The sequence below is a fragment of the Mus pahari genome, chromosome 20, assembly GCF_900095145.1.
Source record: "Mus pahari chromosome 20, PAHARI_EIJ_v1.1, whole genome shotgun sequence".
NCBI lineage: Eukaryota > Metazoa > Chordata > Mammalia > Rodentia > Muridae > Mus > Mus pahari.
This window is the reverse complement of record NC_034609.1, coordinates 13,636,816-13,647,355: the sequence shown is the minus strand read 5'-3', so window position 1 is coordinate 13,647,355 and position 10,540 is coordinate 13,636,816.

Sequence of the window (10,540 nt, the reverse complement as noted above, 5' to 3'; positions counted from 1 at the left end):
AAAAAAAAAAAAAAAAAAAAAAAAAAGCAAAAGAATTACACAACCATGAAAGACTTCATTCAGAGTGGACTTCAGGTCAGGTGTATATGAGGCCACATGTACCAACCAGGCACTGACCATCCAAACCAGGCAAGGGAGGGGTCACAGAGTGAACTTCACACTTGGGGCTTTTTCTAAGCCTGCGGATTCAACTTCTGGTTAATGTTTAGCTAGCCTGGAGGAGGGGACAGAGGAACCTGCTTGTAGGCATCTGATTTTCATGCCGCATATATTCACTTAAGTGGCTGCTATGGGGCCCGCTGTGATGTGGGATTGGGAGTAGATTCTCAGAGGCCATCCCGTGGTGTTGCCTCCGTGGAGTCAAAGCAGGGGTACTTAACCGTGATCAAGCAGGAAGAGCCCTGGAAAATGATTGTGTATGGCTATCTTTGTTTTGCACGGGATTTGTTCATCTGTGCCGCTTGAATTTTAGTAACAGTTGAGCTTTAAATCGCCATTCTGACCATCATCAGCTCCCTGGAGCTCCGACGCACACTGCCTGCCTGTAAGAGCTCGGAGATGCCTATCCGAAGCATTTCCACAGAGGATGCCTCGAGAAAGTGGCCAAGTAGATGCTAATCAGAATTAGAGATAACACCGTGTTTGGCTCTAGGAATATAAACAGACAGACTGTTTTTTGCAGCAGCCTGACACAAGTTTTGGTGGGGAGAGACACTCCCTGATTCCCCCACTCAACTTGTATAAGCAGGAAAGGGGAGGGCCACTGCCTCTCTGCCAATGGGGGTGAGGGTGCACTTCTGAAGCTTGTATTCAAAGGAAATTCAAACCACAGCAGACCTAAAATGCCCTGTCCCAACATGCTCTAGGAGTTGGGGTATTCTGTCATGAGTTAACAGAGGGTAACTGCTGTTCTTTTAAGTGCATTAGAATATTTTTCCTCTCCCTCCTTTTTTTTTTTTCTAATGAGACCTTCGTCTACCTCCGGTCATGTTGTTGCTCTGCTCCATGCTCACTGCAATGTGAGAATTTTTCAAAGTGGAGTTACATGCTTGGCTATAACAAAAAAAAAAACGAGGATGTTTATAAAAAGCAACCAACCCTAATATGGTCACTGGTCTTGTTTGTAAAATGGAATCGAAGAGGATGCTGAGGCCCCCTGTGGCAAGAGATCCGTTTAACTGAAAAAGTAGATGAATTTTTGTTGCAAATTTTTACAAGGTTAAAACATAACTGATTGCAAGTGAGGAGCGAACGCGGGAAGGGAAGGAGTGAGATCCCAGCAGCTGGGGCGGTTTCAGCGTCTGATAAATGCCAGATTACTGCCAAAGTGAGATTGATAAATACTAACTAAATCACAGGCACGCTTGGGGGCAACTCATTTATTTTTTTTCCAGACACCCCCCCCCAAAAGGAACAGAAAACAGGGAACTCAAGTCAGGCATGACCAAACCTGAAGAATTTGACTCTTCCATCCCTGCTGCTAGCTGAATTCCTCGTGATTTGGGGGAAGCCTGGGGGCTGGAGGGCTGGCATGGTGTAGGGAACCAGTGCTTAATCTGGCCAGGGTTCTGGGGAGAAGAAGTTACAAGGGTCAGCTTAGCTCGGGTCTTTCATGAATAAACACCCTAATTGGGGACACCATGGATAATGGATCTGACTGCTTTTATGGGGAGGCGGGATCATGATTTGCTAATTAGATATTCCCGGGGTGGTGGAGTCGCCCTTGCTGGCCCTGAAGGATTACTAGTTAACGGAATTTTTAGAAGTCAGGGGTTCAGACTGACAGAGCTACAATAAAGAGGAGGAGGAAGAGAGCATTGCCCATCCTGAAGTAGCATGGACAAGGAAATTTCTGGCATGCAGTGTCACCAGTCTCTATGGCCAGCAGTGACCTTTTGAGCTGGATCCCTCCTCCCCCATGAGTGGTCCAGCACTGACCATTCCCTCCATCCTTAGTTCAAGAGATAAAATGTCCTCTCTCCAGGCCTCTGCCTCAGAATGTGGGAAAATCTTCATGGAAGACAGAAAACTGAGCTCTGAAGCTTCTGGATGCCACCGTTTTCCAAAGTAGGTACAGAAATGACAGGAAGGATGCTTCTAAGCTGTCCTTGGGAGGGAGGAGAGCAGCGTCCAAGCAGGGAGCCACTGAGGACAAGCAGGCTACCAGAGGACACCATATCCTAGTGAACATCCAAAGTTCCCTTTCGGAGAGAAAGCAAAATAAAACATCCTTCTGACAAATTGTATGTGTAATCCAAGATCTAGGGACTCTCCCATCTTCTGGGTCATGCCCAGGAGCAGGGTGTGTACTAACCTATGCCCCGACCACTTTCTGCTTTCCAGAGGGTGGAGGTCTTCCTGAACCTCAGCTCCCTCAGATATGAACATCAGATCTGGTTCTACTCTTGCCCGAGAAGGGCCTTGAGGAAATAGCTCCGAATGCTGGAGAAGAATGGAATGGCCCTCACTCAAAGCCGCTGACGGAAAGGGATCGGTGGCTCCCATTTCCCAGAGTTTGCTAACACAGGGACATCTGAGAGCTGATGTAAGGACACAAATTTTCACCTGGAAATATTGACCATTTATTGGGCTCTTTTTTATGTGGTAAGCACTACCTTTCCTGTCCTCACCATCTCATAATTTCTCCCAAGATCCTGGTGTGAAAAGTACTATCGTTACCTCCATTTACAGATGGGAAAACTGACTTGTTTGTAGCCATGATCGCCTGACTAGGGCAGTCATGGAAATTATTGGTTTTTCTCTACTGTATTCTAGCTTGAATTTGTTCCTATCGGTTATATTATTTACTTTATATATATTATTTCCTGGAGACAACCAAGAAGGTGGGTGGTGGTACCTGGATTTGATTGTAGAAAAGTAATTTATTTTTGTAGAAATGATAAGAACAGATTTTTAATAAAGGATACAGTTTGAATGCAAATGGCACCCCTCTCTTAACCTTAATTTTTTTTCTCCACCTTTAAAAAATAACCTACTGGAACAATCACCTTAAATTCCCTCCCATCTCCATTTTAATGTTTGCTACCTCTGGGACATTTCTGCCAGTTCTAAATGAACTTGTTATAGACAATACAGATCTCTTCAAAGACTCGTTGTTTGCAATGAGATATGGCCTGCCTCTGTCACTGTGTGTATGTGCCTGTCTCTGTCTCCTTGGGCTATCTCTCCTGGCATTGGGGGGGGGGGGTGAACCCTCCATATGGCTCATTTGTTATTCATGAGCTGATGTGAGTTGATGTGTTTTGCACTTTAACAACTGTTCCACAGTATACCATGTCTCCATGTTTGATCATGCACAATCTAAAGTGTTGGGTCCTGCATCCCAGTAGAGGTGCATTTACTTCCTTATGGTATGCTCGCTAAATGAAGTACGCAAACAGAGAACTAGAAATTAAAAGCTCCAACTCTGCTCCTGTACCTTAGTGAACCAGATGAATCCAAGCTGACTCTTCTGGGAAACCCAGAGCATGTAGGTAGCGGTGGCCTTAGTCACTTTGGGTTTCTTTCACAGGGATTTCAGAATGAACATTTATTAAACAGAAGGGTCTGCAACCCACAGGCTTAGAGACAAACGGTGAGAGAAAGAGGGAAGGCCAGACATGTATAGGAACCTTCCCAATGGTTAATACTACTTTGGTTTAGGACCTCCCATTATGGATATGTAAGGGACAAACAGGGCCCATATTCTGCCAACTTCTTTGCCATGTCCTAAAAATCTAAAGGAACTCTTTTGAACCTTATCACAACCCAAATCCCTTGGTGGAAATACTGCATTAAACTGGATTAGCGCCTTTCACCAGAGTATAAATCTGACAGGTGTAGATAACGCAGAGAACAGAGAAACCTGTAGTAAGATCAAAAGAAACTAAGGAACTACAAAAGAGCAAATCTTGGAGACTGGGGCACCCAGATCTGGTCCTGGGCTACATTTGACCTTCATCCCTGCTACCCGAGCTTTGATTGGAAACAGAAGCACCTATCCTGTAACAGAGCATATTCCCTGTGTGGCTCTGAGCATGGCTGAAGTTCCTGAACCTATTAAAGAGGCTTCGAAGACTGGTTTTTCCAATTTCCTCCAGAATCTCTCTCTAGATCTCCATAACACCCAGAAGTCCTTCCTTCCTGTCCTCTCTGAGTAGCATCTTCCATCTCCTAAGGCTTACTAGGGGAGGGACACATAAACCGTATGCGAATAGACAAACAAAAAAAAAATGGCTCCCATCGTGTAGTAATGAAGATGTACAGAAGTACCTCAAGGAGACAGAGGGAAGATGGAAAGACAAAGACTGGGAAAGCCAAAGAGAGACCCAAGGAGGCAGAAAGCACAAGTAACTTGCTCATTGCGGTTGGTAAAGGGGACACTTTTCACAAGAGAAGGGTCAACAGAAAGTATGCGTGCCCCTGCTGCTCAAAACCAAGTGGAGGTTCAATATGGATTCTACTGAGATGCGCCAAACTCATTAACCCAGACTCAGCACTGACGTAACTGAGAAGACATTTGCTGTATGGTTTTTTTTTTTTTTTTTTTTTTTTTGCCAGCACACTTATGAGATGTGTGCTGTAATGATTATCCCAGATGTACAACTGGGGAAGCAGAGTCACGGGCATGGTAAAGCCCTTGCCCCAATGACATGATGGTAGGAGCAGTTTGGGGGCCAGGGGCTGGGGAGATTTGCCTTCAGAGTTTGCTGCCTGTTTACAAGGGTACTGTGCACCTGCTTTGGAGGACCCACACCAAAACACCCAAATGAGAAGGTACAGGGCTTCCCAATCAGGGGCAATAGTGCTTGGTTTCTTACATTATGTTGGATTTATTGGTCACTGGGAGACAGAATTTTGGTCTCCTGGCCATCTTGGCTTTCCCTTCAGAGGACTAATTATGTTTCCTTCCCCAGCATTCTGAGACCCATGGGTTAGACACCATAATCTTATGTTAGGAACATGCCTAAAATGGGGTTTAAAAATTAGCTTGGCAGGAAGCAGTAATAACTGAGATCTGTTCGTTTAGAGGACTAACAGGCAGACCAAACCTTGCAGAAGCACTGAGATTCGTTATCCGTGGTAAATATTTGTTTAGGCAAATTTTGAATCGAAGATGGCTTGATTGATAGATAATTGTTTTCAATGTCAGCTAAATATGCTCAGCTGTCACTGCCAACCCCCAGATTGATGTGTTATCTTTTAATGTTTTCTTTCCCTCCCCTACCCCACCAAAAAAAAAAAAAAAAAAAAAATAGAGAGAGGGAGACTCTCTGTTTTCTTCCATCAAATCTTAAGCTAATTTATTTACTAGGGAAAAAGAAAAGAAAACAACATTTGGCACTTTTTTTTTTTTTTTTTTTGGAGACAGGGTTTCTCTGTGTAGCCCTGNCTGTCCTGGNACTCACTCTGTAGACCAGGCTGACCTTGAACTCAGAAATTCACCTGCCTCTGCCTCCCAAGTGCTGGGATTAAAGGTGTGCGCCACCACCACCCGGCCTGGCACTTTTCTTTATTCAAAGAACGAACATTGTTAGGAGCCCTGAGGAGGGTTGGGTTGTGGACTGGGTCTCTTGAGAACCCTGTAAGAGCTTAGAGGATGCGCAGGATATTCTGCTCTGTAAGCCCAACGACAGCCACACCCATGGGTCGTTCCAGCACCTGCACTTTTTCTCTTCCCAATCAACCTGTCCACCGCCCGTTGGTCAAGCAAGGCAATCAAGGCTCTTGTTGTCCATAGGTCTTCACAATTGTAAACGATCCTACAATATATACATACATGTGGCCACCAGGACAGAAGGCCGAAGAGACCAAAGCTGGAACACTTATGGGAAGAAAGCCTCGGGAAGCTAGTCTTTTAAGGTTATGTTGGCTTTTAGTAAGAGAACAGAAGCACAGGAGGACCACTGCTGTTCGACCAGGGGCAGTGACAGCATATTAGAAGATGGGCAAGTATGGTGGGTTGGGCACATTAGACCTGCTTCCTGGATTCTCCCAGCTCTCTGGCCCACAGGCTCCATTCACGGATAATAAATATTTATCCTGTGGTTGATTGGCACAGTGATCTCTAGTTCCCTTTATTCCTCTATCCTAGGGAAGTCAGTGGCCAGAATGAGCAGAGTGCAGGAAGCTAGATTCTTCTAAAGGTTATTTGTTCAAACTGTTCCCTTGTTTTTTGTTTGTTTGCTTGTTTGTTTTTTGTTTTTTTGTTTTTTTTTTTGTTGTTGTTGTTTTTGTTGGGGTTTTTTTTTTGGTTTTGGTTTTCTTAAACAAAAAAAATTCAAGATCTATTGTTATAGAGTCATAGCTCATCAAAATTCTTTTTAAGAGTCAAAGCAATTTTAAAATTATAAAGAACTTCTCAGACGTGTCTAGATAATTGTGAGGCTGTATTTTTTTTTTTACATAACTCTTAGACCTCAGGAAGCTGCAAGGCCTGGGATAGGCTTGAGGAAACGATTGCATCGGCTCAGTCCACTAGTGAACATGGGAAGAACGGCATCATATAGCATGTCTGCTGAAGCAAGGGCAAAGGTGTGAAAATTACCTACCAAGTGTGCCACCTATACCGCCAGGAAGCTGCAAGTGTTGCAATCTTTATGTTGGAACCCAAAAGTCTACAGGCTGTGCTCACAAGTAAAGTACCACATGATAGATTTTAATACAGACAGCATTCCCAAGAGGCTTCACACACATGCTTGTGGAAATGACCTATTAGCTTCCTACAGCACCAGCTCTTTGAGACACAGCACGTGCTCTTCTCTATGTTGAGGTTTAGAGACTGCTGAAAGTGCATAAAAGATGGTTAAATGCACCGATGGGCAGATGAACCTGTGACCTCACCTACCCATCCCCTCTTGAGAAGGTGGGGTGATTCAAGGCCACAGAAGAGCTAGACTCTTGACATTGGTGGACAACATCCTTTGGGCGGAGACCATACTAGAATAGTCCACAAATCTTTCATCAGAGCTAAAACCGTACCACAATTTCATCCTGTTTCACGGAAGCTATGGTAGGTGTGGTAATGAACAGCCATGGTTCTAGTTGTGGTACGAAAGAGATGAGTCAGGAGAGTCACAAGTCCAGATAACCCTAGGAAACAAAACAAAACTTTGTCTCAAAAAAACCAAAACAAAAAACAAAAAAAAAAAACTAAATATATAAAATAAAGTTGTAAATCTCGACATATCCGCAAGAAACTTGGGTATCTGTAGATTTCCCTCAAAAATGTAAATCGAGATCAGTTTTTGAATGGATTTTGGTTTGGAATGTTAGCATTCTGGGGCTTCTGGAAACTTCCAAGGGGCTGGTGATCTTCTAGTCACTGCTTCCCTGAGAGCCCAGGAAGAGACCACACCTAAAGGCAGAAAAACCGGTCTGGTTTCCTTTAAACATTACCTCTCCCATCCTCATTCTCTATGCCATCCCCCTCTCCCAGCTCTGAGCTTCCCCCCCCCCCCCCCCCAATACAGTTGGCGGCTGTGATCTGCTGCCTTTCAACATGGGATAAAATACATTACTTATGCAGAGAATGTTTTAATGTAACAAAGCAAAGGAATAAAAATGCCTTACAACAGTTTTATTAAAAACAAATTCCCACAGTAAATACATATACACTCCGTTTCTGGGAGCCAAACAACCGAGGACATCGCTGCTAAGTGCTCTGGGAAGTGCTTATAAATTACTTGAAATAAAAAACATTGTTGCCTGGACATCAGGGATGAAATGCTGCAGTTTGTAATAAATTAACAGAGAACTTTACTTCCCCTACTCGAACAAAGCAACCATTTGTCTGAATAACCCACATTCAGCTGTGAGTTATATTTTCGCACTGCAACTGCATTCATTTGCAAATTATTCTGCAGTTTTAATGTTCAAGTTTTAAATACCTTGAGAACTGCTAAAGAAAGCAAAGTGGAGCAAACAGTTGGCTTGTAGTTGAAAAAAACTGCCCTTATTTCTGCTTGTCTTTCGGATTTTTTCCCCCTTTCCACAGTTTTTTTCCCTGTTCTGTTAATATAAAGTTTCGTGAAGATACATTTTAAAAATAGAACGATACAATGTATTTGTGGGTATTAATCCCAGAAAGAAGTTTCCCTGGCAGGCTGAGTTGAGTGATTTTAGCCAGTACTCATTTTACATTTTTTTTTTAGACATTCTCTTCTATTAATACTTTAATTTAGTGACAGAATAATTTATAATCTATCTTTGAGGGTTTTCCCTATTGTTTATAACTTTTGTCTGCAAGTCTTAGATTTGGTTAGTTTTTTTTTTTTTTCTTTCTCGTTCTCCTTCTACTTTGACCAGGAGAAAGAAAGAAAAAAAAAATCTCAAAAGAAAAGTCACTTCACTTCCCTTGAATTATTTTGATTATGAAACAAAAACTCTGCAAGAAAACTCTTTTCACAACCTGGTTGGTAAAAAGAAAATGAACTGCTTCCCAGATCCCTGGAAGAAACTCTGATAGAAGCGTTTCCAGATTCAATCTGAGGTTTGAGGGTTATTTTCTAGGGGGTGTGGGGGGCAGGCCTGGTGTCCTTGTGGATACTGGCTTTGGGCTAGACTGTGTTGCGTTGTTTCAAACAAGGTCTTTCCTAGGCAAGCCAGGGGATAAAAGTCTTGTCACCATTTCCAGGAAGAGATCTGAGGAGGGAAGCTCTTCAGAGGCATGAAGCATGCTATTTTCTGAAAAGTGGCCCATAAAATATTTTTATAAAGTAGGAGTTGAAATCATTTAAAAAAATCACTCTCTTTTATAAATCTGCTTGGAGAAAGCTCTTTTGATCCCTTCTTCCTTCTGATCCTCATCTTTTATTTTGCTTAGAGGTAAACATTTGCTTCGTTTAAACAACAGCGTTTGCTATTGTGGGTCTTAAATCCTTCTCCAGCACCCTATGGCGATTCATCACGTGGGGGGAGACCAGGGGACTTTGCTTCCAAGACTTTTACCACCCCCCAGAAATTGTTTGTTGGTTTTTGCCTTGGTTCTTTTTTTTTTTTTTTTTTTTTAAATCCCTCCCACCCTTACCCCCACTCTGTGCCTCGGGGGAGGTTGTTTTTAGGACATTTCAAAGCCTTCTGTGACAAGGGAAGCAAAGTCCCTATGCAGAGAATAAGAGATGCTAGATTACATGCCCTGCAAAATGGGAGATATTTCCAATTCCCTTTTAATTAAGATGTCTAAATAGCCATTGCTTTGGAGAAGTCGATTTCCAAACAGTTTTAAACGGAGAGTGCTGCGTTTCGATGGATACTCTCCCTCTCTGACCCTGGGGGAAGGGGACCGTCACCTGTGGGGCTGGGGGGGGGGGGGGGGAACATTTACAATTTCAGATGTGTCAAACACAGGAAGGGGCAGCTGCAGTACAGAGGTGGTCCTGGGATGTTTATGACAGCATGAACTGTGGACAGGCAAAAAACAGCTTCTCTGGTTAGCTGGGTCATGTGTACAAATGAGTACACCTCTGTTCTTTGTTTTGTTTTTTTTTTGTTTTTGTTTTGTTGTTGTTGTTGTTTTGTTTTGTTTTGTTTTAAATGACTCGGTAATGCCTGGTTTGGTGCTATTTGATTCTCTGACCATCTAAGCCTGATTAAGAGCATTTCCTTAGGCCCTAAAGATGTCCTAGCTGGCCACCCATCTGGTGCTAGGCTCCCATCCATGAAAATCCCCCAGCTTAGCCCTGAATATTCTTTCTAAAGACGGTTAAGTAAAAGGGCTGACATTAGCATATGTTCCCCCCAAGTGTCCTGTTGAACTTTTTTTGCTGGGCATTACCCTACCACGGGTTTTCTGGATGCTATCCAATGAGAGATTGGCTTGGGACTGTAAAATTAGCCATCTGCCTATTAAAAATGTAACCAGCTGCATCGGATGAAACACAGTGACTATTGAAATGAACTCATCCGGGAGAGAACTCTCATCCCCTGCTTGGACATTTTTCCAATCTACTGCTGGACCGAGACACTCTAGCAAAGAGCCTTGCGACCTTGTTTAGAGGAAAACAGCCGGACTCTCAAGAACGGAGAAGCCTTGTTGGTTTGTTTTGTTGCTAAAATTCTGGCATTTCTCTGGGCTGACTTGGACCTTTAAGCACAGAATTCTCTATTTTCCTAATACTTGCTTAAAGCACCTCTCTGTTTTAGGAATGTAAAATACGAAACTGGACAAACCCCAAGGTTTCTTCTATGTGTTCCAGTACTCCATCCTTGGTCCGAGACACCACTGATGAACTTCAACCGCACACCTAACATAGTCACTCTGCAGCACAAAATAGTTTAAAACAGAGATATAGAGATGTAGTTATCCCAGCCCAGGATCAGCATCTCAGTAGACATCAGACATTCTGTATTTACTACAAGGCCTGTTTATTTAAAAAAAAAAAAAAAAAAAAAAAGAGAACTTTCAATGGCTTGTGCTATTTTTTTTCCTAAAGCCTAATGGAGCATTAAAAAATAATTCACTAACTAATTAACAAAACTGTGTTTATTTACAGTATATAAAATGTTTCTATCAGGCAAATAACACACCATAACCCAGCGC